The sequence below is a fragment of the Corvus kubaryi genome, unplaced genomic scaffold (genome assembly GCF_017639235.1).
Source record: "Corvus kubaryi isolate FWS band 111438036 unplaced genomic scaffold, C.kubaryi_AGA036_p1.0 37391, whole genome shotgun sequence".
Lineage (NCBI taxonomy): Eukaryota > Metazoa > Chordata > Aves > Passeriformes > Corvidae > Corvus > Corvus kubaryi.
This window is the reverse complement of record NW_024581130.1, coordinates 787,239-814,668: the sequence shown is the minus strand read 5'-3', so window position 1 is coordinate 814,668 and position 27,430 is coordinate 787,239. Positions and strand designations below refer to the sequence as shown.

At 38.1% G+C, this 27,430-nt stretch overlaps 1 protein-coding gene across 4 annotated transcripts in view; it reads left to right on the top strand.

Annotated features, from left to right (window-relative positions):
• LOC121669244 overlaps positions 1 to 27,430 on the top strand; it is a 281,899-nt gene that overhangs the window by 86,728 nt on the left and 167,741 nt on the right. For all 4 annotated transcript variants that reach the window (XR_006017659.1, XR_006017658.1, XR_006017661.1 and 1 more), the window contains exon 2: positions 14,965 to 15,084. The gene's annotated coding sequence lies outside the window, so the exon portion shown is untranslated. The remainder of the gene's footprint in view (positions 1 to 14,964; positions 15,085 to 27,430) is intronic.

Genomic DNA, 27,430 nt, shown 5'->3' with positions numbered 1-27,430 from the left:
GTCGTGTACTGCCTGTGTGTGCATAAACACTTCATAATGATTTTGTCTCCTAGATATTCTTTTCAGTGTTTCAAACCACTACAGCATTGGGGAAACTATTTGTGTATTCCAACTCTAGTACTTAAAACAGGTGGAGTCCTCAGAGAACTAAAACTGCAGAGTCCGTAGAGCCTGGCATTGCTTTTTTGTTTGTCTTAGACAGAATATTTTAAATCATGATTAAAGCTGCTCTTTTTCTTCACTTTGGTAAGAAGGTTTTGATGTTTTAGTGAGCCTTGAATTTTGACAAAGAGGCAAACCCCAAACTGTACGTTACTCTTTAAAGGATTCAAAAACGAAAGTGTAGTGGGAAGAGCAACCCCGTCTAATCCCATGTGGAGGGAAAAAAAAAAAATTAAGAAAACCCACGAAAAAAACCCCAACAACCAAAGCAATGTTTTCCCCCGCTTCTCCCAGGCCAGCCGGAGCAAGCTGAAGCATCTCCTGCCCTCTGGCCCGGCCTGTGTCTGGCGGTACCGAAGGTGGGATGCAGGAGGTGCAGCCCCGGCTCTCCCGGGCAGGGCGGTGCTGCCGCCGGCGCTGCCAGGGGCGGTGGGCCGGAGCGGAGCACAGCGGGCAGGCTCTGCTCTCTGCCCTTCCCGGCCCTTCCCGGCTCTTCCCGGCCTTTCCCGGCCCTTCCCGGCCTTTCCCGGCCTTCCCCGCCCTTCCCTGGCAGAGTCCCCCGGCGGGTCCCGGCCGGACTCGGTGCAGCGCTCCTCGGCCCTCCGCCCAGCCAGCGGGGGTCGGCTTTGCTCCCCTTTCGCTCGTCCCTCTCCTCAGCGCACGGGCGGCTTGGGAATCGGAAATGATCTTAATTAAATGTTTTCTGTACTAAAACAAGCGGGCGCTTTTTGTGCGGGAGGCGAAGGCAGCAGACCTTATCACAAAAGACAAAAGCAAATATTTATCAGGGAACAAAAGATGTCCACGGTTGCTTGCAGCGGGGGAGATTTTTCTCTCTCTCCCGGTGAAGATGTTTAACAGCGTAAGATGTTTATCGGGTCTCCTTGTTGAAATTCTTTGTTTCCCTGCAAGATCTACAAATGAAACTGTTTTTCTTTCTGTGAAGCACATAATGAAGCCCTTGAGTTAAACTGCAGAGAATGCAAACACCTGCTTGTCCCTCTGTTGACTTTGCATTTCAAGAAGGTCTTTTCTGTTCCACACGGTAATGGTTTGGGGGCTTGGTTTTGTTTGGTTTTTTGTTTATTCTGTGTGGAGAGAAATGGTCATCTTGCCTGTCTTCACTTTATGTCACTTCTGATGCAGCAGTTGTCTCTATTAAAGGAATACCATGTTGTTAAAAGTATTCCTTCTTTGGAATCTTTGAGACTATTTGTGATTAAATTTATTCACATGGCAAATGTTCAGTGTCATAATAAGCATTGTAAGTTGATGTTATTGCACAGATTTCTGGTACTGGACAACATAATTCATAGTAGCACCTATGATCAGTATTTGGGGTTTTTTTATAGTTCACAGGATTTAAGAAATACTTTAAAACACCTTTCCACAACAATTTAGAATAGAGCTTTACAATGACATATTTAAGTACAATGCTGTAAAGTAAAAGTACTGTGTCATAACAAAAGTGTTATACCCAGACAGGGATTGTTTGCTGTTTTATTGTATTTCATAAATATTGGGGGCAGGGGGCATGCTTGATTCTTCACATGACTATACTTGTAGATAGTCCTATTTGTCTGGGAAAATATATTCAAAGTGGTGGGACTCCTGGGAGCAAGCACTTGTGGAATCGAAACCTTTCTATTTCATATACATAGTTACATTTTAAATTAATAATGTAAAATAAAGCTTTGTATTGGGAAACAGATTGAAGTACTGGTTTTGCTTCTTTATTCATGACCATAATATTTTTCTCAAACTTCTCTGAAACTTCACAGAACTGCCAGTTTTAGAAGAACAGTTCCTAGGTGTGCTCATAAATTATTTACCTTTGTACAGACCTTAAGGTTTTAATAAAATTATTTTACTTCTAATTTAACATAATAGTTCTTAGATAAAGATGCTCTAGGACTCTTTATTTTCATGTGTCTATTTCAATTCTGATTACAGAGCTTGTATTCTATTCTTTTTTTACTGAGTTCAGAGAGTTTTATACTCTTTTCTTAAAGTTGTATAGAGAATCAGCAAATTAGATGGTCTCAGAACTTTCTTAAAACAGATAAAAATATCCTTTGCTATTTTTCCTTTCTCAGTTCAGGGTTTTTTCTTTACCAGATATAGAGCATTTTCTATGATAATTTGAAAAATTTCCGTCTTATACTAAGGCTTTTTGTATTTCTGATAATAGTAGAGTATATTTCTGGAAACGAAAAAAATAGAATATGTAGTATTACAGTTTTCTCCATTTCATCGAATAAAATGATTATCTAGGCTACCTTGGATTAAATGACTATCCCTTTCTCAGGCTCTTTGGCAAGACATAAGTACTTCAGTAGAGAGAGGTTTATTCTTCAGAAACACTGAGTAAATTCTGTAGACATATATTCTGTAAAATATTAAATGCCATATACTTCTGGACTGCTTTTGGCCTCAAGATAAGTTTTCTTCTTAAAAAAAAAGAAACTGAGACTGCTCCAACTTTCTTTTCTAACAGCACATGCATTACTCGAGCATTTTATTGTTTTGAGTTTTATAAATATTGTGGTGAATTATTATTTCTGCAGAAGCAGGGAAGTAGAAAGTGGGGGGGGAAGCATATATGCTAAGTTCAGAGAAAAAGCTCATCTTTTAAGATAACCTAATTATTTCATAATAATATTATGAAATAATATTTCTTTTATCTATATATAAAAGAATTCATTATGGTTAATATGGTCAACTCAGAAATAATGAAAGCCATACTGCTGTGGAAATAAACTCACTCCAACATTAGGAAGTCATTTGTACAATGGTAATTCACTGTTGCTGATGATAGCAATGCTGACCATGCTGTAGGGTGGTTGGTGGTAAAAAACCAAATTTAAAATTTATTTTCCAATGCAAGTGAAGTATTTAGAGATGAAAGAGAAGGATATTAAAATATGAGTATTTTTGATACAGTTTTGTACAGATGGGACTGTAATTGGTTACATGGGAATAGTATATATACTGAAATATTTGAAATGCTAATTCATTTTTTGCATCAGTTTTCCAACTGCCAGCTGTAATTATGGATCTCATTTAACAGATGCTAACACAGGGAGTAACTTTACTCCTGGAATAGTCCCACTGAGACATGGAAGTAAAGTTAAGGATCAGGTGCTTTGGCATTGGTGTAGATACAGTTCTAGGGATTCATTGAATGCTGCTGTTAAAGACCGTCTGGTGCCTAGGTTATAAACCATTTGCATTTTGAATATATTTAGTTATACATAAACTAAGTTATGCATTGATATTCTTTAGCAAGGTTAATGGAAGCCTTTAGATTTAAATTTACCACTGTTTACAATCCTTAAAATTTCATTATTTGTTGACAGAGGTGAATGAATCTGAAGTGTTTTTTAGCTCCACAGAGGTATCATAAAATTTGAGATATGGATGTGAAATGGTTTATGAAACTATTTCAATTAGTTTTATATTATTTTCCAGTGGGATGTATTTTATACAAAGAAGTGTTCTAATAACAGTAAGTGTCTCTAAATTTCCTCAAGTCTTCTTTTTGAATTTTAAAAAACATATGAATAAAGCATCTGTTTAAAAGAAGTTCTATATGAGCAAGGACTCAGTTGGCAGAATGAACTGAAATAAAAACTTAAGGCTTTCATCAGTGTCTTCCCTCTGTGAAAATGATACAAACACATTAAAAAGACAACCTGTTTTAGTCTATTTATTGTTAAAATATAAAATTAACTAAATACACAGACTAAATTTTGTTGTTTGCTTGTTGTGTTTTTTTCCTCTTATCAATATTTAAATATATACTGTTTATAGTTCTGTTTTATTTATCGGAAAAACTGAATTTCAGTTCAATGGGAAACCCTCTATTTTTCAATCCAGTCTGGAAATTTAATATTGAACTTTCAGGTCAAATTAAATGTCTTTGTAATTGTAAAATTAAAAATCATTAATATCTTGAATGACTTCATTCCCACAGGACTTTTCAACAAGGATTTAGTAGGAATGGATCCAAAAATGTTCTGTATAATATTAATAGAAATTACTTTAAATTCTTTGTTGTGTAACAGGAACTATGTTCCTTTTCTAGCACTTTCTGGCTGTTGAACAATTCTTCGAGAATTTGTAATAGCGATAAGATTTTGTAAATTCTGGGGCAGGTTAATATTTTTTCCTTCACTGTAAGGACAGAAAATCCTTACAGGACAAAGAAGTAAAACCCTGAAGGAATGCACTACACAGTAGAACAAATCCTCCTCAATTCCTGAAAAGGAACTAAGCTTATTATCTTGTGGTGTTGTAGTTTTTGTTTTTGCTGTTGTTGTTATTATTATTATTTTCCAAAGTGATTTTAAGATGCTTTAAAGGTTAATGAGAAAACAGAAAGCACATTTTGAAGCAACTTCTGAATGCTTCAGAATAAATGAAAGAACAGCCTGGTTCTGTGCTTCCTTTTGAAACTTAAACTTGGACAAAAGTGTTTTTGCATTTGTTCAGATACCTTTTTTCTTCTTGCTTTGAAAGGACTGTAATTGAGTAGGGATTTGTTTTGATAAGAACTAATAGAAGTGTAATTATAAAAGGGCGAGTAGAGATTACAAAAGCTTGTGTTGTTTCAGGTTTTCTAAGTTATTCAGTCAGTATTTTTTTTATGTTTTTGCTTTCCTTACGCCAATGCAAAAAAAATGAGCGTGTGAATAATGCAGTACTTAGAAGGTTGAGGTGAATTTTCAGGCTGAATGCGAAAGCAATGAAAAGTATAACAGGAAACGTCATATTGCTTCACATTATTGTTCAGGCCCAGACCATAACTATGAGAAGGATAACAGAGTGGGAAGTAATTTGCTGTCTTATGTGGTTTTTTTGAAAGACACCACATACTATCTTTTGAGGCATTAATAGCGATTAAGTAAAAAAAAAATCCTTGCTTTGCCAACCAATGCAATTTATTTGCTTGATTTTTTTCATGCATTTTCCAAGATTGTTTCCTGTGCAAACTCAGAGACGGAGACTGGAACTGAGGTGGCTAATTAGTCACATAGTTTTATGGAGGATAACCTTCCCTTTTCAGTCCTTTGTCCCTTACATCTCTTACATTGCTAGTTCTTATTTTGATACTTAGTTGTTAGAGCCAAACAAACACAGGAGAGATCTGCATCTTGCCCCTGTGCTTTGCTTTATACAGTCATGTTTGTTTTCTTGGTGTGTGAGTGGAAGATGGCAGCAGATTAATCAAGTCAGTGTACGATGGACTCTGGAAGGCTTTGGCCTTTCACTTATTTCTTGAAAAGAAGGACTAATCCCATACCTGCAGCATCTGGGTACAAAAGGCACAAGAATACTCACCTCTTGGGTGAGATTTCAAACCAGTGGCAACCTATTCAAGCCAGAAGGGAAGAGACTCTCTGTGTGGAGCTTTGGAATGACCTTAAAACTCCAGGAAATGGTTTTGGTGAAAAGGCAGGAAGCCAGGGCAGGAGAAATTCCAAGGTGTTTGCCTTGCTGTGAGGAGGACTTTGTTTCAATGATGGGAATGGGACAACAATAGAGGAAGGATCCAGGCATTTATTTTGTATGTAGTCTGAGTAATACCAGAAAGGTGTTCCTGTTTTGTATGCAACATCAGGAACAGAATAAATGTATTTGGCTTAAGGATGTCACTAGTAGATCTATTGTAGTGAAAGATGTTTGTTAAAAAACTTCCTGTTGTGGATAAAATTAGTTTTAAATTGATTTGTTTTCAAATTGGTTTAGCCATTCAGATTCAATTTTATCTAAGACATTGAGGGGTTTCTAGACAACTCTTTCCTGAATAACACTATGGAGTTTTTTGGCATTATACCCAAATTAACAGCATGCTGCGTCATTAAAAAATAAAAGAGCTGCAATTTTTTCTTGGCATAGATTTCTGCAAAGCAATAAAAGTCTCCCTATGTTGATCACAAATATTGTAGTGTTTATCTTGCTCTATAAAATTGGAGCATTTCATGTTTGGATATATTGTATGTGGCCTCTTAAGACCTTTTTCATTTTTCTGCTTGTATCTTGTTTGATGAGGGTTTCAGGTCTCATGCAAGAGAGAATTTTGAAGGACAAAACCAGTGTGCCTGCAGGAAAAGCAAATGCAATGAAGGCATTTGTAGGCAGGATACACATACATTAAGAACCTTGCCTTTAGTTAATACCTACTGGTTTAGTGATGGAAAGTTGCAGTTTTCCAGTGCCCTCATTTCTCCATATTTTAAAAAAGAATAAGATTGACCTGGCACTTGAACAAGCAGTGCTCTTCTTTGTTGCTACATTGAAATACTAGAATTTATTTGCTGTTAGAGATTTGCCCATTATTAGACCAAACACAAGTTTCTCTTTTTCCTGTTTTAAAGTTATACAGAGACATCTCCAAGCTTCATACATTCTAGGTGTTCCCACCTCTCAAAATTATTAATTGAAGAACCCCACGCAACTTCCCAGTGAAGTCCGTGTGCACTGAACCTCTTCCTGCATAATCCCATATGAGCACGAAACTTTCCCAACCAGAAACTTCAGGTCCTGTGAATTGTAAAAATGGTTTCCAGCTGGCTAAAAGCTTCTCAGAAGTACTGATAAAAACGTCTTTTGCTGGCTCAGTAACAAAGGAAAAGGCAAGGGTGGACTATCCCTGCCTCGGGCAGGAGAGGAGCTGGCACTGGGCTTGTTTTGTGGGGCAGTGCAGGGAATGTATTTCTCAAGTATTGGACTTTAGTCACTCACCAGAGCTGGCTGAAAGCCAAGAATTTATTTTCACAAAATAGTTTTGTGCTGTTTAATTTTGCTTTTGCATTTCATTGCAACAGAAACAAGGTTTTTATGCCTTTTGGTGTAGCACATGGGTAAAGGGTGCACCATATGGGAATAGGAGAAGCCATAGTGGAATAGTTGGTGGGCTAGAATCCCATCCTGTTTATGCCTCCTACTGTGCATGACCAGAGCAGAGATATATATCTGAATCACCAATTTTGTTTTCTGTTCTGAAAATGAAGAAGTTCTACTTTATAAAATATGTTCTTAACAAATGCTCATATTTTCACTTGTATAACTAATTATTTTACTGGTTCATTGTTGGTTGCTTTCAGTGGATCCCTTTTATGCCATATCCTACTGCTATGCAGGATTATTTTCCAGATATCTTTCATGTTGAATAACACACAATGTCAGACAGAATTGACATTTATGAAAAATAGAAATATGAGTGCTAATGTTCTTAATGTGAAATTCTGGAGGCAGTTAGTAAGAAAGTTTAATCAACCATTAAATAATCAATAGTTACTAGTTCACAGAAGGTTTATCAAAATTTTAATTTCTTTGGTTCCAGGATATTGGAAAATATAATTTTCAACAGCCTTGGGGAGTTAGAAGTCTCACTCCCATTGAATTTAAAAGTAATTTGAACTTTTTATTACCTCAGGCTTCCTTGATAATCCCAGCATGCATGGGTTGCATCTGTTGTTCTTTTATCACTGAAAGCAATGAATTGTGGATTCTAAATTTCTAGTTCTTCAGAAAAACATGGATGTGGATAACAAGAAATGAAACATTCCCAGGTAAACTTTGAGTTCTTAGAAAACTTTGTGGAGGGACTTTTGTCTCATATTGAGTAAATTCAGTTTAATTTTTCTTCTTGCTTCTCTTTAGGGTCCATCCAAAAAGACCATGTGTTAAGGATTTCATAACCTTTTTCTTTTTGTTGGTTGCATAATTTAGATAAGAGAACTCCTTTTACTGGGAAATATTTGTGATGTGAAGACTCTTTACTAAAAAATATATATTTTTTCTGTTCATAGTGCCAACAGAAAAAGTACTTGTCGTCTCTCTCTCTAGATATCTAAATTTATCTTTGGACTGCTATCTTGAATTAGTCTGGAAAATATTCAGACTAACTTAATAGTCAGCACTGTTTTGTTTTATTTTATTTCATTATTTTTTATTATATTGAGTTAATCAGTCTAAATTTTCTGGGAAAAGTATTTTCAGTGAATAAAATTTTCTGAGTATATTTGTTACTTTCACTTTTACTATCATATGACTAACAATTCAGCCACCTTTCTCAACTCCTTGACTCTTATGTCTTCTAGGTTATTCATAGATCCATAGTCTTCCTTAACTTCAGAAGCAGTTCATATGGATCTATGTGAAACATGCTTGCAGAAAAAAAATAGTTTATTATTGTGCTTTGGGTTTTGGTCACATGAATCAATTTCATTTCAGATGAAACAAAAGTGGGAGACCCTCCCCAGCTCGGCATTCAAACCACAGAGGCAAACTAGAACTGAAGTGTTCAGAGCATGGGCATCAGGTCCTCAGTACCAAGATGTAGCCAGAATCACCTTGTAGCCTGGCATCTGGAGCATTTTCTTGAAAAGGGGCTTGTGTGTATTGACCCCTTCATGCACAGAAAAGAAAAAGCTTAACCATCATACTGTCTGAGCAACTGGTCAAATAGTCTATTTCTGTTTTTAAAATAAGAGAAGGAGTTGGAGGAATGAGCCAACAGCATTGCTCTTCCTCTTCAATGGTTAGCATGACTTGCAAAGGAAAAATGGTGAGGTGGAAGGAAACACTGATGAAATCTGGCCCCTGTACATCATCTCCTGAACAAAGGTGCCCTCCTATAGCTCTGAGTGAAGCGTATGAGAGGTAGGATTAAGTCATGTCCTTAGTATTCCCTATTGCCTGACTCGAGACACTGGTCTGATAAACATGCCAAGGACTTTTGTACTGTCTTCTTCCCTCCCTCCCTTCCTTCCTTCCAATCTCCCTCTCTTCCTTCCTCCCTCTGTCCCATCCAGCCTTTACTTCTGTAAAGTATAGCTGAAGGACAGAAGGGAGAAGGAGGAGGAGTTCTCACCCTTTTCCCCAGGCTGAGACAAGCTCTTCAATCCCTGGCTGTGGGAGCATTACCTCTTGCTGTACACCAGCATCCCAGCTCCAGCTTGCTTGGCCTCCTGGGAATCTGACTGGCGCATGAGGTAGCTCAGCCTGCTGTGCCATCCTGAGATTTCAAGATGTTTGTGCTGGGTCGTTCCTATGGAATGAGCAGGAGGTGAGTTGAGGGTCAAACTCCAGATTTAGAAATGCACAGTCCTAGTCAGAGAACAGCCTTGGTCTCCATAGAATATAGAGACTCCTGAGTAATGGTAAAATAGGAACAGCCCACCATTACCAGGCAATAGGATGAGATCTGCAGGGAGGGCAGTTTTCTCCCATCAGGAGATGGGATGTGTTCAACATGGATAGGGAACAACTGTGCTAGGCTGTGAATCTGCTGTGGTAAGCCAGAAGTTCCATCACCAGATTCTATCATGTAGAAACTCTTAAAAAAGGCTTAAGTGTCCTTCCATCTGCTCTGCTCCACAGTTCAAACTAAAACACACTGCAGAAGACTATGCATCTTGTCAGGAGTTAGCATTTTTAAAAGCAAAAAGTAGTAATATAAGAATGATTTGTCTCTCAAGAAACATTTCCTTTTGATGATTAGATAACAGTAGAAGAGACATCTTTCAAAGCTTTTATGCAAAACTTGTTATTAAGCCCCACATGTAGTCTAAATTCAAAAGGCAGGATTGGGGTGCTTTAACTTCCTCTGTTTGCACTGTGGTTTGTGTATCACAAGATGACAGCTGTAGATCAGAGGACAGACGTGCTCCTGGCCAGTGATGGGTGTTTGTGAGCAGGAACTTCCTGGGAGATATTGACCGGGTCACGGGCAGCTGCTCGGAAATTTGTTAAGTAATCTATCTAATATGTCCAAGGAGTAGCACATCTGAATCAATCCATCCAAATGCCTCAGGAATATCAATAAAGAGATAATAAATCTGATAATTCTCTGTGATCTGCTCTGGTGTGAAGCTACCAGGGAAGCCTTGTACAATATGAAGATTAATTCTAGCACACATTTGTTAGGGTGACAAATGCTCCATGCCAGAACTGTGGCTGGTGAAAAATTCATTTCAAATTAATTTCAAACTCTATTTTCTGCAATAATCTGCTGTCATAAAACTGAATGGCAACAAATGGCAGTTGCTGAGGATGTTTTCAAAAGGGAAATAGACCCTAGGTTTACAGAATGAGTTTTCCAGCTTTTTTTCTTTTGTGAATATCCCACTTAATTTTTTTTAACCCATTTTTTTCTTTGCTATTGTTCTAAATTTTAAACCACAGTAATGATAACAATAAGCCATTAAGTATAACATAGTAAATACAAAGGCTAAAGAGTTAATAAATATATTTAGGTAGTTAATATCCTCCCCCAATTAGGTATATTAGTTCTAGGTCCTTTGTGAGAAAGAAAGAAAAAAATGTCCCATTAGGCACAGTCATGAAAGTCAAAATTTTTTTGTTTCCTTTGACTGTGGTATGTATAAAATCAAGTATATAATCTAGAAATTATGCCATATATAATTTATTTACTATTTTTCCATTTGTCACACCATCTCAAACACCTTTAAGAAAGAATCCCAGCACTTCTGCTTCTGACTTAATGATGTGAGAGAAGAAACCTTTCTCAGGGCAAACTGGCACTCTGGGAATTTTTTTTGAATGTTTGAAAAACTCAGAATTCTGTTTGTGAGCTTCATTCTAAAAATTATCAAAATTACCTGCATCTTTTCAAATTAACTCCAGATGCTTTGAACATCAAGACTAGTACTTTAGCCATCTATGTCTTGGTCAGGGAAAGAAATTCATATTTATTTTAAAAATAAAGAGCAGAAAGTAGGAGTTGAAGTTTCAGTTTACAAAGATAAAAGCTGAGGAACTATTAATTCAAACAAAATGCTATTTTCACAATTTGGATTGTAGACTTTAAAAACTTTATAGATTTTTTTTTTCTATATTCCTACATTTTTGCTGGACAAAAATCTGACTGTGCCTTAAAATCTAACAGAATACACTTTGTCCTCTTTGTTCATACCACCATCCTATGATAATATCTACTCTTGTAAATCTAGATAAGGAAAAATTTATGTTGAAAGCAAAGTAGATGATAGAATCCAAGCATCCCCCTACCTCTGTCAGTGAAGTCCTGTTCCTCAGAAACACAGGTTCTGCTGATGCCACTTTGTAGGCTCTTTCACACTGACTCTTGGAAAAGAGCAAGAGCCCTGTAATGCCTGTTCAGCCCAGTGGAGGCTGTTCAGCCCTGTACTGAATGTATTTTTTGGAACATCCATTTCCCCCCATTTTATATGCAATTTTTTGGACAGATCTGTGATCTTCTTTTCTTTTCTGCACACTTTGGAAATATCTCACCCTCTATCCCTCAGGTGCTGGTCTGGGAACTGGCTGAGTAGGTGCAGCCCTGAGAACATGGTGTTGAGGGTCCACCTCTCCAAGAGAACAACTGATACGGGACAGGGTCACAAGATGGTTTGAAGTCGGACTATGGTGGGAGCAGAACCTTACTGCATCTTTCCTTTGCCAAGTGGTTACAACATATTAGGCAGAGTTTGATGATTTTAACTTTTGTCTTAGTGTGGAAAGCAGCAGGCCATGGATATTTCATGGCATTTTGTTCCTATTACACTTACCTCATATAAGAGGATGTTCTCATTCCCTATCCAAGGGAAGAACTATAATAGCATTTAGCAATTAATGTCTAAGTATCATAAAATTTTGTTTTGGTATTTTTTTCCCATTCCATAAGCTCTGTTTTCTCTCAGAGGAGTTGGTTTTGTTTTGCTTTAGGAACAAAAAGTTTGATTCCCATTGTAGCTCTTCTGACACCCCACAAAACATTGTTTTCAGAGAGGTGTTTTACAGCCCCTTATTAAAGATTTGCACTTTATAATTTTGAGCATAACTTATAGCTTATTATTCTATGGACTTTGACCCATCTTCATAATTTATATATTAGAAGCAAAGTTTGCTCAGCTGTGAAGTAGAGAGTGCTGGTGGTAGACCTCAATTCAGCACATTCAAAGTGGATTAGACCAAAATTCCTTGACACAGGTGAATTTTTATCAAGTATTCTTCATAACTGCTTTTCCCCAAAAAGATCTGATTTATTTTAGGGCAGAAGTACATGTTTCGGGTTACTCTGTGCTTTTTATTAAGAGTGACTATCACTGTGAATGTGAATAAGGACATCAGGTTATGCAAAATGGTAATGAAGGAGAATGTCCTACTATGCTATGAGTTTTACATTGAATGGCTACCAGCTGAGGAAATGAAATTTCCATTTACTCCTTAAGCCACGTAGCAAAAACATCACCAGTGCCTGATGGCATCAAAATATGTATTTCAAAGGCTAGAAATGTTATGTGAAAAGTAGTTGAAGCCTAAGAATTTTACTTGTGCATGAGTTTGTATGTGGAGATGTCTGTGTATGCTAATAAAGAAAACTAATAAGCCTGTCAGGCTTGTTTTCATATTTGGATCTCATCTTCAGTGTGTCTGTGTCTGATGGTTTGAACCACAAGTCTCATGTGGTTTGGTCTTGTATCCATGTAAATAGAGATCCAGACATGGCAAACACATCACCAGTGTTATTTAATATCTCCATTAATGACAAAGGCAAAGGGACTGAGTGCACCCTCAACAAGTTTAGCAGATGACACCAAGCTGGGGGGTGTGGGTGACACACCTGAATGATGGGATGCCATCCAGAGGGACTTGGACAAGCTCAAGAAGTGGCCCATGGGAATCTCATGAGACCAAGTCCAAGATGCTACACCTGGGCTGGGGCAAACCCTGGTATCAATCCAGGCAGGGCATGAACAGATCCAGAGCAGCCCTGGGAGAAGGACTTGGGGGTGCTGGTGGGTGAGAGGCTGGACATGCCCCGGCCGTGTGCTCTGGGAGCCCAGAACCCCCCGTGTGCTGGGCTGCATCCAAAGCCCCGTGGGCAGCAGGGCAGGGAGGGGATTCTGCCCCTCTGCCCCGCTCTGCTGAGACCCCACCTGCAGTGCTGCATCCAGCTCTGGGGTCCCAGCACAGGAAGGACAGGGACCTGTTGTAGCCAGCCCAGAGGAGGCACCGAGGTGATCAGAGGGCTGGAGCAGCTCTGCCATGAGGAAAGGCTGAGAGAATTGGGATTGTTCAGCCTGGGAAAGAGAAGGCTCTGGGGTGACCTCATTGTGGCCTTTCAGTACCTGAAGGGAGCCCACAGGAAAGATGGAGAGAGACTATTGACAAGGGCCTGGAGTGACAAGACAAAGGGGAATGCGTTCAAGCTGACAGAGAACAGAGAATTAGATTAGAGATTAGGAAGAAACTCTTTCCTATGAGGATGGTGAGGCCCTGGCACAGGTTTCCCAGAGAAGCTGTGGCTGCCACATCCCTGGAAGGCCAGGTTGGATGGAGCTGTGAGCAACCTGGTCTGGTGGAAGGTGTCCCTGCCTATGACAGGGAACTGGAACGAGATGATCATTAACATCCCTTTCCAAACCAGGCCGTTCTATGATTCTCTGATAATTTAACTTTTGAGATTCATGAAAGGGATTAATATTACATTGGGATCGTTTGCTTTGTATTTGCGCATACCTAAAATATGTATTGCTTTCAACTGAAAAAGAAATTTATCTTGTGGGAATAATTATTTAATCTCAGATACATCAATTATAAGGAAAAATATTTTATTTCTGTTCTGGCACCTGGTTCACAAAACTTCTTCTTAAAATAGCTTATTGGAAAATATTTCTTTTCTGTCTTCAGTCATGGAAAGAACTTCAAACTCAGAAAGACACTTTATTGCAAAATATTTTCTTCTTCTCTTAAAGTGATATAATTTAACTGTGGTCTGCATGCCTTTAATTAAAACAGAGTGCTAGTGGGGTTCTGCTGCTCCAGACAAAGACAGTAAGGGAGACATGAAGTCATTTGTACTTAATACAATAAAGTATTAAATTAGTCTCTTGTAAACTTGATTGTCACTCCGTTGAAATTATATGTTTACAAACTATCTTAAGTTTGGCTCAAAACCTTTTGAAAAGGGAATGACTGAAGATAATGTTTATACATTTTGTATATTTTTTTTAATTAGGGCTTGTATTTCTTGTGGTCTCAGCTTGCACTAAAATAGTCAGCACCTCCCTCTCCATTTCCCTTTCTCTGTGTGTTCATATTGATTGTGTACAAGTCTGTGTGGATTTAGGAGCAGAAGTCAGTTTCCACTTTGGTTGATGCATTACCAGAGAAATTAATGAAATTCCAGTTGTATGGCCATCAACTTTACTGACATAGATCTCTTTACTTCACTTTTGTCTAATCCTACAGTGCTTATCTTCACACTTCTACAATTAGGTGGTGGAGTCACCATCCCTTGAAGTGTTCAAGGCACAACTGGATGTGCCATGGTCTAGTTGACAAAGTGGTGATTAGTTTTCTATCATAAATGGTTCTGTGGGATATTTTGAAACTGCTGTCATGGTAGTCAACATTCTATTGTATACTGGATACTTGGCAAATACATGAAAGCTTATAAATATTCTCTTTACTCTTTACTTCTAAACTATTATAAACACTTCTAAACTGTGAAAATCAGTTTTTTAAAAAAGGTTCTTTGTTCTATTTGTAAATAAAAGCCATGAAAACATGGCTTGAACTCTAGCAGTTCAGTTCATTTTGCCAGTTTGAGGAGGGGGGAAGGTTTTTTTTGTTTCTCCATTTGTTTTTGTTGTTGTTTTTCTAATTCTTTTTTCGTGTTTGTGAAACATCAGACTTAAAAAGGGTGACTTGTGTTAAGATAATCTTGGAATTATACAGTGAAGTGTTTTTACAGGGTCTTTGTTTCTGAAAGAACTGTGATTTTTTTTTTTTTTTATTTTACAGGACTGAAAAGTAATATTTTCCATAGATTTCAGCTTCTGTCTGCTGTGATGCTCCACTCTGAGTGACGCCACATGCAGCACTGAATAGTACTGGCAAAGGAGAGTGGCTTCTTGTAATAAGGTAGGTTTCATTCTTTCCCACAAGACCTGATGAAGTTCTTCATAGCTACTTTTCTGTTTAAAAAGTGAAGTCAGACAGGTATTCCAAGTCCAAATTCACCTTGACTTGTCATTGGTTTTGGTGGCTTCCTCTGTGTTGGTATTTACCCAACAGAGTTATTAATGAGTCCAGGTGTTGTAGTGGGCTACAGTGTTTCATGAGCTTTCATTTGTGTCACAGTTTTGTTCCAAAGCATTCTTGGGCTGTTGTGACTGTTACCTGTGACTACGGGTATACTCTGTAGTCCCTGTGCATGTGTCATCAGAAAGAGCATATCTTAGTTACCCTTCCACAGCCAAGATTATTTCCTAACAGAATGGTTTCAGGAGAGTGATTAGAGGAAGGTTTGCATATTATTTATGATATTATTATTATTATTAGACATAATCTCTGGTCAAAGTGCAGTGCAGTGAATAAGTACTGCCTAACAGCCTTGGTTCTCCTTTACTATTTTCTCACTGGTGTTAAAAGACATATTGAGGTGAGAGTTTGTTACTTAAACATGGGACTGGTAAATATGACACAAAACATGCAATAGACCCACAGCCATCTGGAATGGCAGCTGAGCCCTTGGCAGGATAATGTAGGGTATGCAAAATGCATGAGTTGCCTATGCTTAGCAGTCCTATCCTATATGTTAGATTTCTCTTTCAGGAAACTGTAAAAATTTGTTTAGTTTGGATTGTGATAGATCCTAATCCCAGATTCAGAAGTGATGTTGGAAGTGAGGGGTGCCTGGAGACCTGCAAGGAAAGAAGGGCTGCAACGAAGCAAGTAAGGCACCAAACAGGAAGGTGTTGGACAGCAAGGGGGGCTTAATTTATCTTATTTTCCATTGATTGCTTTGCCTACTTATACTCTTCATGAGCTAGCAACTCACCACCTTCAAGTGAGTGACATCTTTTCTGAGTTGTTCTGTCATGCATTATTTCATGAAAAGAAATGTATTAATTGCTGTATGCTGTACTGCACCCCCTCATTGTGTACCAAGTGCAAGGGAAAATATTACAGTCGGTATCTGACATGTGGAACTAATTTGCCTCCGCTGGAGTTCAGGGAGAGGTCTTGGCTATTACAGTGGATGAAAACATTAGGAATTATAGGCACCTCACCTCATGGTGCTTCATTTGTAGTTTACATTTGTGATGATATACTATGTATAAAATATGGGGACCATATCCTGGCCCCATTGAAATCAGTAGGAGTTTTTCTCTTAATTTCAACTAGGCCATGACCCTGAGAATCTCTACTGGCTCCTGGCGAAAGATTTGTTCTATTCATGCCCCTAACTAGACCCCCTCTGAGGACTTAGTTTTTAATATTGCTACCAAATCTGCTCCTTAGGTAATAATTCTCTCTTATTGAAGTTTATTTGTACTTGATTTGGGATATCCTATGCTCAAAGGAAAACATGTTTCTATACCTATATTTTTTTATCCTTAAATATGACTGTATAGTTATGGGTAATTGTAGACTGAATCTCAGGAAACAGTATCTGATGGAAAGAGAAAGGACTTCAGAACAATTTACCAAAGGATAGGGTGACAATCCTACAGGTAAGATACTATTATGTGAAAACTGCAAGAAACAAGGCTTGACTCTGAGAGGAAAGACTAGATCACTTAATAGCTCTTTAATATCATCAGTTTCTATGAATGCAAATTCTTTCATTGAGCATATTGTGGATTTTCCCTTACTAACAGTTTGGATTTGATAAGCTTATCTTTGTGCATGGGTGAAAAGATGTACTTTAGTATTATTTTTGCTTTAGTAATAGACTCTTCCATGATCCCACGGCTGGAGTATGTACCAGCTGCAGGTCATTCATAACTTACAAATCCTTTGACTAAAGGGCACCATAATTCTTATTTTCTACATAATATTTCTTTTCTATTGGCTGATCAGTGGAGCTCTTTGCTCTAATGTATTCCACTCATTGTATAGTGCAGGCATTAGAGTATATTAAAATTGTTGTTAACTGATATAGTGCAGGCATATGAGTACATTAAAATTGTTGTGAATTGACATATGAATTCAAATTTTGATTGCCAAAAACATTAATGCTACACCAAAGCTATTTCTGACTCTGAGATATTTTCTTAATGCAAGTATTCATTGTTTCTGAAAAAGGGATAGATATGAAATGCTGAGAGTGATATCATCTGATACCTGATTTATCTGTTTCAGTATCTCAGGTTCACCAGCCCCTAATGGAAGTTTCATTCTATTGGTGTACCTCGTTTTAGGAATTTTATGATGTTTTCATTAGAAATCTCTCCCAGTTTGGACTGGGTTTTAAGAAGTACACAGTTTATACGGTGTATGTGTCCATATGCATCTATATGCTCAAGTGTCTCTGTTGGGGGTTTGAAGCTGAGTAGTAGAGATTTTAGAAATCTTCTGCATGTTCAGGCCCAAGTGTCCATAAGAATGTTCTGTTATGCTTTGTTACACAAAGTTATGCCAGGAAGGAAGGCCATGAAGGTATTAATCCATTTATTGCCTAGTCCTATGGTGCTAATTTACCACTTTATGCTCCCTGCATTTTGCATTGTTCCTTTAAAACTGTGTAAAAAGCATATTTTCCGTCTTGAATTCCTTTGCCTTTACGCTCATAGATAAGTATCCTGGATCTGGCACTGCCTCGTGTCTAAGATGATTAACATTGCAGAGGGGATGGGGGTAAGGTATTTTCACTGGGGAAGAAACATGGTGTCTGTCTACCATGGGTGTTGCTGCATTTAGTTCCCTGTGCTCTTCCTGGTGTCATTGTCACCTTCACTACTGAACTGTGAGAGATGTTTAGGGCAGTCATGTTAAGTACATGAATATGATATAAATAATGAACCAAAATATTCAATCTCACTAGTTCCTGTTAATTTTGGAGCAACTCACTGAATCAGTATTAACACTTTGCTTTGTTAATTAACTTGCCAAAGCAAACCACTTATTCACCTGAAAGAGTACCAAGAAAACAAGACCCTAGTATTCTTCTCACAGTTGCCCCAGTTGTTCAAGTATTTGAAGTATCCTTTAGCTATAGTCGTACATTAATTTGTAAAGAACGTAGTATAAGTAAATCCATTTTTTTATACAAGATTTTATAGTGATAAGAATGTTTGATGGAAGGAAAATGATTCAGTGCAATTTGTAAATTGGAAAACATAATACATTTGACTCCTTTTTCTGTATAATACAAAGAGTTCATCTGTTGCACAATGTTCATTTTTAATTAAACATTTTATCATTGCACAGTCTTTTATTGACATTCCTCATAATAGAGCTGATAAGATCTTGACCTACTCTTCAATATAGCAACGTAGAACTCAATACTCTGGCACACACTGTTCCCTTCAGAATTAAACACATGATTTTCTAATTTAATTTTAAAGTCTTATGTACTTTTAGTCCCATTTATTTACTTTAACTTCCTACATTTATGCCCCTTTTGACTTATGCATTTTGGATGCAACCATTTCTTGGCCTACCACTCCTGTTTGCTCAAGCTGTTAGCTAGCTGGACCACTTTATTGAATCTTTTTCGCCTTTCTTTCACTTCTTTTTCTAAATTTGCAATAAAAGGTGATTTATCACCTAATCTTATTTCCTACTGTACCTTTAGAGTACAGTTTTGATTAGGTGTGCTAACTTCACTCACTATTGCCTTAATCACAGGTATATAGAATTTCTGCTACCACAGAAATTCCTTAAGATACTTCATGGGAAGAGATTCCTGAGAATGTCCCCAAAGATGAATTATGAAGCTGATGCCTGTCAGTAACCTTAACAAACTATGTGATACAAAGGTTCCCGGGATCATGTGCTTACCCAGACAGATAAACATCCCCGTAGCTTGGCAGGATTTTGTCACCTCCAGCAGACCTGCATCAAGGGAGTGGGAACCAATCCCTTAAACTGGTAATGGCTGCTGTGGTGCTGCTGACACAGGGCAGATCTGGGGATGGGCTGGCCACAGAGCAGCATCCGGAGGGAATGAGCCTAAAGTACATTTCCAGGGGTTGCTGTTTCCTACATTAGGTTTTAGTATTCCTCTAGATGGGAAAACCAGAATTCTCTAATACTTTACTGCAGCAAATTATCCCTTCTGAGTTGAGCACCCACCATAATCACCTAAATTTCTGAAGACCATCAGGTGTTACAAGACCAAATTTCTCAGTAATCTCCTCACCTCTTGCTATATCAGCTGTCTCAGATGAAAATCACTCAACTACCCCGTGCTTCTCTTTCATACTTCGTAGTCAGCTTTGCTGTTCATCCTTCTCATACTCCAGGCCTGCCACTGTTTACTGTAAATATATACTGATTTGAGCTGATAATTTTGACGTAATTTAATACGCATTTGAAATTACTTCGTGTAATAAATTGCAGAAATTGCAGAACTACCTTGCAGCTGAGAAGAGCTTTAAAGATGGGGGAATACTCAGCTACTGAGGATGTTTTCTTACACCATGGCAGACTTTTAAATTTTGCTTGGTCAGCATAGCAGGAGTTAAAAATCACACAGGACCTCTGACAGTAGGAAGTTACAATGTGCCAGATGTGCATCTTACAAAGTTAAACTTTCCAAGGTCTTTGGTCTTCAACAAGATCCAGATCTTCATGGATAAATAGGTATGTAATAAATTTAAACAAATACTTATTAGATGCCTGAAGTAAACCTAGATTTCTGATTTAGTTTGGGTTTTTTTTGGCGCTTTTCTCCAAACCTACAAGAAAATATACTGCCATATTATTGGAAACATAGAGGAGTGTGTGACTTGAAAAAGACAGTGTATTAGGCTTTATTAATTGTTCTAAGAGGGAATAGTTTATGAAAAAGGAGTAACTCTAACACCATATGTGGCAAGTTCATGGCCAGCTACACCTAGCTGAGTTGGAGAATGGTGAAAACACAATCAAGGTGTGCCTGGGATACCTAGGAGTGTGTCACCACAGGGGCCACAAGCCACGGGTGCCTCTCTGTCTTGGTTACCTCTGCCATCCAAGCTGGATAGATTAAGGCAAATCAGGGAAATGCCAGCAGAGGCCCAGGGCATTGTGTGCAGTGCAAACACAACTGATGCATTACAAGTGCAGGGCCTCACCATCACAACACAGAAGGGACAATGACAAGAGAGAGGACGAAAAACGATGAAACTGTTGCATTTATCCCTGAAAGCTCACTTGTTTAAACCAGACCTAAGTCATATCAGATGAAGCTTCCAGTTACATTAGAAATACTGGACATTGCCAGTGAAATAAAGATACTGAATTTTGATCATATGGTGGAGTAGAGAGGCTCAATTTATGGATATCCTGCATAAATTCTGCATCTATCCTTTAGATGCAGTGATGCTCATGAACTTGTTTGCTCTCCCTTGCTCTCCCACCCTGGGCAGCCCTGCAGCTGACATGAAGAACAGGGAGGAGTAACCCTGGTGTTTTTCTTTCTCACTTTGTTTTATTGGGTTTTCTTGGCTTATACTTCGGCAACTTCAGGCTGGCTCACAGGGCTTGAAGAAAATGTGCAAGCTAGGACGGTGACTGGTTGCTCCACAGATGCATTGATATTAATTTTTCCCAGCTTTTTACTACAAGCAGTCCTCTAAGTCTTTTCTAGAATTAATAAAATAATATCCTGATTTTTAAACATACTTAAAATATGCTAGAAAAAATAATCTGTTGTATTTGCTGGTGAACATTTGTGTACATGTTCCCTTGTTTGTAGAGAACTAATAGGCGCATAATTTCCCCCCATATTTATACATAAAGTAAAATATTTATAGGAAAATAAACCCTGCTAACATCTACTTCGAATGTCATCAGTATAAATTTTGATAAGTATTTTCAAATGTTCATGTGTTCATGGACACCATTTTAAAAGCAAAAGTTACATTGTGTTTTTACTGACAGAACTCAAAGAAACCTAGATGTTATTTCTCCAAAAAGAAATATTTTATATAGTTAAAAAAAAAAAAAAAAGCTTGCCTAGCTGTGGTTTTGTTATTCAAAGACACACCGTCACCAGAGGGAAGGTGCAAGTGGGATTGAACTAAATCTATAATCTCATTTCAAGAGATGTGTTCAAACTTATGTCAATTAGTGTTTTGAATCCACGTCCTTGGTCACACTGTTCACATCCCCTGTGCAGTGTAGAGGCTGGCACAGGTAGCAAAACCATGAAAGGACAAGTCCACAATGGGCCACAGCGGCTGAGATTGGCTTTGTTGCTGCCAAATTATCAGCTTTCTGAAACTCATGAAAATTCACACCCACTTCGTGTAAAGTCTAATTTGCTTCTGCATACATTTAAGACAGGAAAAAAAGCATGTTTTAAGAAGAGAGGAGTTAGGTAGCATTGTTGTTTCTGTGTATATTTGTTTAGTGCTTTAGATTTTTTTGAAAGACAAAGTCTGTTGACTGTGTGCTTTGGTTACATTCTGCTGCTTAAGAAGGGATGTGTTTTGTTTATCAGCTTATTAGCTGACAAAATAACAGTCAGTGTTAATTTTAGAGAACATTATTGGAATATTCCAAGTACATTATTTAAAATGAGGGGATCAGCCTTATTTTGTTGATTTTTTTTGGGGTTTACCCATTGTAAATCTCACTATTTTATAGAAAACACTTTAATGATTCCTGAAGTACCAAAGTTAATTGCTTTGATACCGATATCAAACTCCTATAAAAATAAATCTATTTAGTCTAATAATTTAAATCTAGTACATTATTAATACAGACATTTAGAGTGCTCTCTTACATTAAAAAAAAAGGAACCAACCCATCTCAGTATTTGAAACTTTTAAAGTTCACAGACAGTCATATAGGGAATACCTACTAGAGAATGTATATGTAGGATAATGTAGGAAATAGGAAGATATTTGAGAAATCTGGCTGTTTAGTTAAGGCATTTAGCTAGAACTTGCAAGGTGTGAGTTAATTTGCTGAATTCTACTGTGAAAAATCTAACATTTTTCATGATTGCCCATTCAAGATGGATACTTTAATCTCCTGGGAGAAAATAAGTGAGAATTTTAACAGATTGTTTTGCAGAGACTGCGATTTAGTAGACCTGCCTTGTTTTTATACGATGTGGTTAGTTTTCTGTCATTTTTTTCTACACCTTTCCTCTTAGCTTTATTTTATGGCAAAAGCCTCTTAGAACTGTCAAATTTGTTATTTCAAATTGGATAAAGATAACAGATTTTAGCTATGAGCTGTATATAAATGATGCATAATTTTTATGCAACTTCCTGCTAGGATGTTCTCCTCCTCTCTGTACCCACATGCACACTGAATTGCAGTTTTGGTCTGTATTTAATGAGAGGACATTCTTCTGCTCTGCAGTTGCTCTCAGTTGTTGTTTTTAGTGGTGTGATATGGCAGCTTTCACTGTATCCATAAAATATGAGCAAGCATCAATAAACTGTCCAAGAGAAAGGAGTTTTAAGGAAGTACTTGAATGAGGAGAGGGTGGCTGTACAAAAAAAAAAACCCAGAAGGGAAGTTCTCCCAGTTTATACTCAGGTAAAAAAGGAAGCTGTCATTCCGGCAAGAAGGCCTGTAAACATCCTGTCACATGGGTAGATGATGTGTTGAAATTGTAAATTCCACATGGCATTTGGTGTGTTCTGCGAGTGTGCACATATTGGTGTAAGGGAGTTCATCCTCTGCTCCCTTTGCAGCTCTCCAGGGATTCACAGCGTGAAGTCACAGCCACGCTCACCAGCCACAAGATTGTGTGGGGAAAAAACCAACCTGCAACAAGTATTTGCTGGAAAGTCCCACTTGAACAAAGCGTTTTAACTGACTCCTGAGGCAGTTGCAAGCATTTGTGGAGCATTAACAAACAGAAAAGGCCTTCTTTTCTCCCCAGCCAGGAAAAGAGCACAGTTTTGTGCTTTAAGTGGCCAGTCACGCATCACAAATAACGAATAGTGATTGTTCCTATCGGTCAGTTAAAAATTGTGTCACAGGGTCAAATATGTTCGCATACACTGCTCAAGGACTTGTGGCTAATGAAGTAATTAATAACACCCGTGACCTATTTGCAGACACCTGGTGAACAGATTTAAGAGCTCTATCCATTGGCTGGATTTCCTAAGGAGCAATTCCACCAGCCCTAGCTAAAAATGTGTAAAATCTAGACTAGAACAAAACCAGTTTAATCATGTAATAGCAACGTCCATCCTCAACACCTGCTGCAATATATCCTTTATTGATAGGAATATTACAGATGATGGATTCTGGTTTTGTGAGCCCACTCAGTCTGAACCAGGAGACCCCCAGGCCTCCAGAACCTTGAGATACCTGTATTATTTTTAAATCAGCTTTTGAGTATGAGATACTGTCACAATAATGATATTCTTTGACTAATAATATGCAGTAATGATTCAGACTAGCACTGTTCAGAGGCAGGCCAAGGTCTAATCTGCTTTTCCAGGAGTTTGTACCTACTGAAAGTTCAAGTTGTTTGTAGTTGCCGGGCAGAAAAGGAAGCCTTGGTGAGTGAAATGATGAGCAGGATTGGTCCCAGAGACTCAGCTTCAGCCTTAAAACTTTCCTCATTCCAGTGATTGCTGCAAACAGAAATGTCTTCCCAAATGAGTGTGAGGAGAAGGAGGGCGGGGAGGCCAGGACTGGGAGCATGCAAAACTCAGAACCACAAGATTTTAAATTCCATTGTATATTTAGTGCAGTTTTTGTTTTTCTGGGGCTGATGTGCTGCTCTAAAGAGCAAGTGAAAACTGCGTCAATCTCTCTGTCATTGCATCTCACACAGATTTTACTTTAATACTCTATTATATTTTGTACCTCCAAAAGAAAAAAAAAGTTTTGAGGAAGGAGTAAAGGGAGAGTTTTCACAAGGAAACAGCATGTAAACTTTATGACGTCTGGTTTGTAAAATCTTCAGTGTCTCTTTTGCTTTTTGTTCTGTAATTGATTACTAGCACCCCCTTTAACCCACCTTAAAGGGCAAGCAGGAAATTCGTGTTTTCGTTCATCAGCCCATCCCTCTGAAAAGCGTTCAATATTAAACCAGTTTGCAAGGAGCAAAGGCAGAAGAAACAAGAGGCCCAGTTAGACCGTGGCAAGGTTAGGAGATGCATGTCTGGTGCCTGCAGCAAATATCAGCTCTTGTTCCTGTACAATTTGTGCATGGGGAGACCAAGTTAATTGGGGTATGGCTCTGTTCTTTCCTTTATGTGTGACCTTTTATTATCTCTGTGGCCCTGCAGTTCATGCAGTGCCATAAAGCTGTGGGAAAGTCTTGCAGCTGCTGTTATCAGCTGTTGGAAATTAACTTAAAAATTGAAATATTTGTGTTTCCTTTTGCTTGAAGGTGTCTGGGAGTCTTTAAATTGCTACGAAGGTGGAATTATTGTGGTTGTGATTTTGCTGAGCATTGCTGGCACATCCTCTTCCCTTCTTTCTCTCCCCTTCTTTCCCCCCACTGCTTTTTAGTGCGAGCTGTGGGCTGGCAATCAGGTGTTGTGCTGGGGAAGGGGGGTTACTTTAGGAGGGGGGTTACATGGCATAATTCCCACGAATGTAGGAGGAGGATGAAAAAGATAAAGAAATTTTGTTTTTCTGAGCTGGAGGATTCTCTGCATGACTTCCCCACTGATGGGATCATGTGCTTTCAGGCTGAGATTTTATTAACAATTCAAATGGAAATTGAGGGCACAGGAGGAGCAGATTCTCACATAAACTTGATCTGTCCATGAATGCAGTTCTCTGTTTGCCCTGACCCTGCATGGCTTAAGACACTGCCTGTGAGGCCTGAGTGCCAGACACAAAGACCGAAATGAAAAGCAAGCACATTCCAGTAGTCTGCACAAAGGCAATGGAGCAGTTTCTAGCCGTCTCCCCAGGGAGAGATCTTATCTCCTTGCAGCTAAAACCCTTTAGAGTGTTTATTTGTACTCTAGCACCCGAGGTTTATGAATTGATATGGATGCTGATTAAACTGTAAGTTTGCTCGGTGGGTCTTTTTGGGAGGCACAGAGGTGTTCCACGTGTGTTTTCTTTCCCGAACACCTTTCGATATTTATCAAAAGGTTGCTCGGCTTTCCTGGAGAGCGGGCGCAGGCAAGCGCTGAGGGAAGAGGGAGCCCAGAAAGCACGTTCATTAACAAAAGTCATCCCCAGCCTTAGGAGAGCTCTGCCGAACTTTGTCGTGAGGACTCATCCCCTGTGCCTGGCGTTTAAAGCAGCGCAGGGGGTCAGCAGCGCCGGGCGCTTGTGCGCGGCAGCGCTCGGGAGGCTGCCCTGAGTGGCTGTACCGATGAAATGCCGTGTGCAGCGGCGTGACCTTGTGCTACCGAGGCACAGGGAGGACGTGGGGCGAGGCTGCTGTGGCCACATCTGCAGGGCCATCGCTTTCCGCCAATGGCAGGCAGCGCGCGATGCTGCCTGCCGGGAATTCTGCCGGGCAGCAGAGCCGGGCGTGGATGACAGGGCTTTGCTGGGGGTTTTGTCACTTCTTTTTGAGGCTGGAGGTGGGAAAGGCTAGGAACATATCCCAGTGCAAGACTATAATTCATACTTCCTGTCACCACTTGATGTTAATATTGTGTCAGTATATTGTTAATAGTTTCAGTAAATACTGGAGATTCCTTAATCAAACTATTAAACATTGATATTTCTAGCTCTCCTAAACAGGCTTCCTCTTATGAAAACTACCTAAAACAGTAGGAAAACTGTAAAGACCCAAATGTTTTGACTGTGTTAATTCCAAAGAGTCACAATATTAATTGCCCTAGTTTTCCTTATTTTCACTCACAAAAGAAAAGGAAAATAGCCCCAAAGCGAAAGCTAGCAACTTTTAGATAGGAAATCATAACCACATGTTTTTCCATTTCTCTTACGGAATTTAAAAGTTTCAAACATTTTGATACTCCTGAAAGTATTTAAATTAGTGGCAAGAGATTATCAAGAGATATTGATTCAAATAGTTTTGGTCCCTTAATTTTATGGGTTTATATTATCCAAAATTAATGGTCGTACTTAGGCAAATTGTCAGTAATTGGTGACAAAATTGCTTTATCGCTTTTCTTTCATTTGATGCTAATTAATGGCCTTACATTATTAAGTTCAAGCCTCTCCTGTATTTCTCCTTCTCCATAAATATTCTTAGTGATAATTTGTCAGGCTAAACTTTTTTCTTCAGTGTATGCAATAATTGCCTTATAGAAATGTGACAACAAACAGATTTCTGGCATGATTTATAGAAATGTGATAACAAACACATTTCTGGCATTTTTTTTCCTGAAAGAATATAAATATTATTGCTCAAGAGCTTGAAATCATTTCTATAGAAAAGAAACATTAGTAACATAATATCTTAATTGATTAATGTGGTAAAACAATATTTTTTCATATCAAAGTACTTCTTAGTAACTTACCCAGCAGCTACTTTATAAAATCTGAACTTTGCTTTGTTTTACCAGTTAAAACCCCCTTACCTCTCTCTTATTTTAGAGTGTGTTTGACAAAAAAGGTTTTTTTTCAGTGGACTAGAATAACACCACAGAATTTTTCATCATATTTTCCACCTGTTAATGTAACTGGTATTCGGTACAGAGCAGTATTTATCCATGTTTCTCCAAAATAAATTATTTTAATGATACATAAATATTTTAAAGTCTAGAATAGACGCAGTAAATAAAAGGCACTTCTAGTTTTTTTATACAAGATCTATGGAAAAACCAGATGGTGTGCATTATTTGTTTGTTTTCTAAGAATTTAAAAGAAAAGAAATGAATATTTGTCACAAAATTTGATATTTTTAAGAGCATATGCTAAAGTAAACTAGTGAAACTAAATATCAAAATGACTGTTAAAAGGGACTTCTAGTGGCTTTGTAAGAATAATTTAGTAAAAATTATTAAAAGCCAAAAGGTTTTCAAAATATTGGAGGAATTAGTCTCTAAGCTTTTATAGTTTCACAAATGATACTTATTTCTCTGCCATCTCATCCTGTAGTACTTAACTGAGAGAATGGTATCTTTCACTGGTAGAGGATAGCACCAATGATAAAATATTGTCTCTGTTATTGTTGACAAAGTTCTCTTTATCTTTAATCTCAGGTATACACAGAAAGTTTTCAAAATTGTGATTTACTAATCCTTGAAGTGTTTTTTATCTTTTGTCATGAGTTATGCTTAAGTTATTTTCTATTTATATATGAATGAATATTTATTAACATTTTTTAATATTTCAGTCATGGTGGTATTATTTAAATAAATCTTTAGAATCACTGACTTTATAAACAAATTGTTACCTCTTTTTGGCATGATTGTTT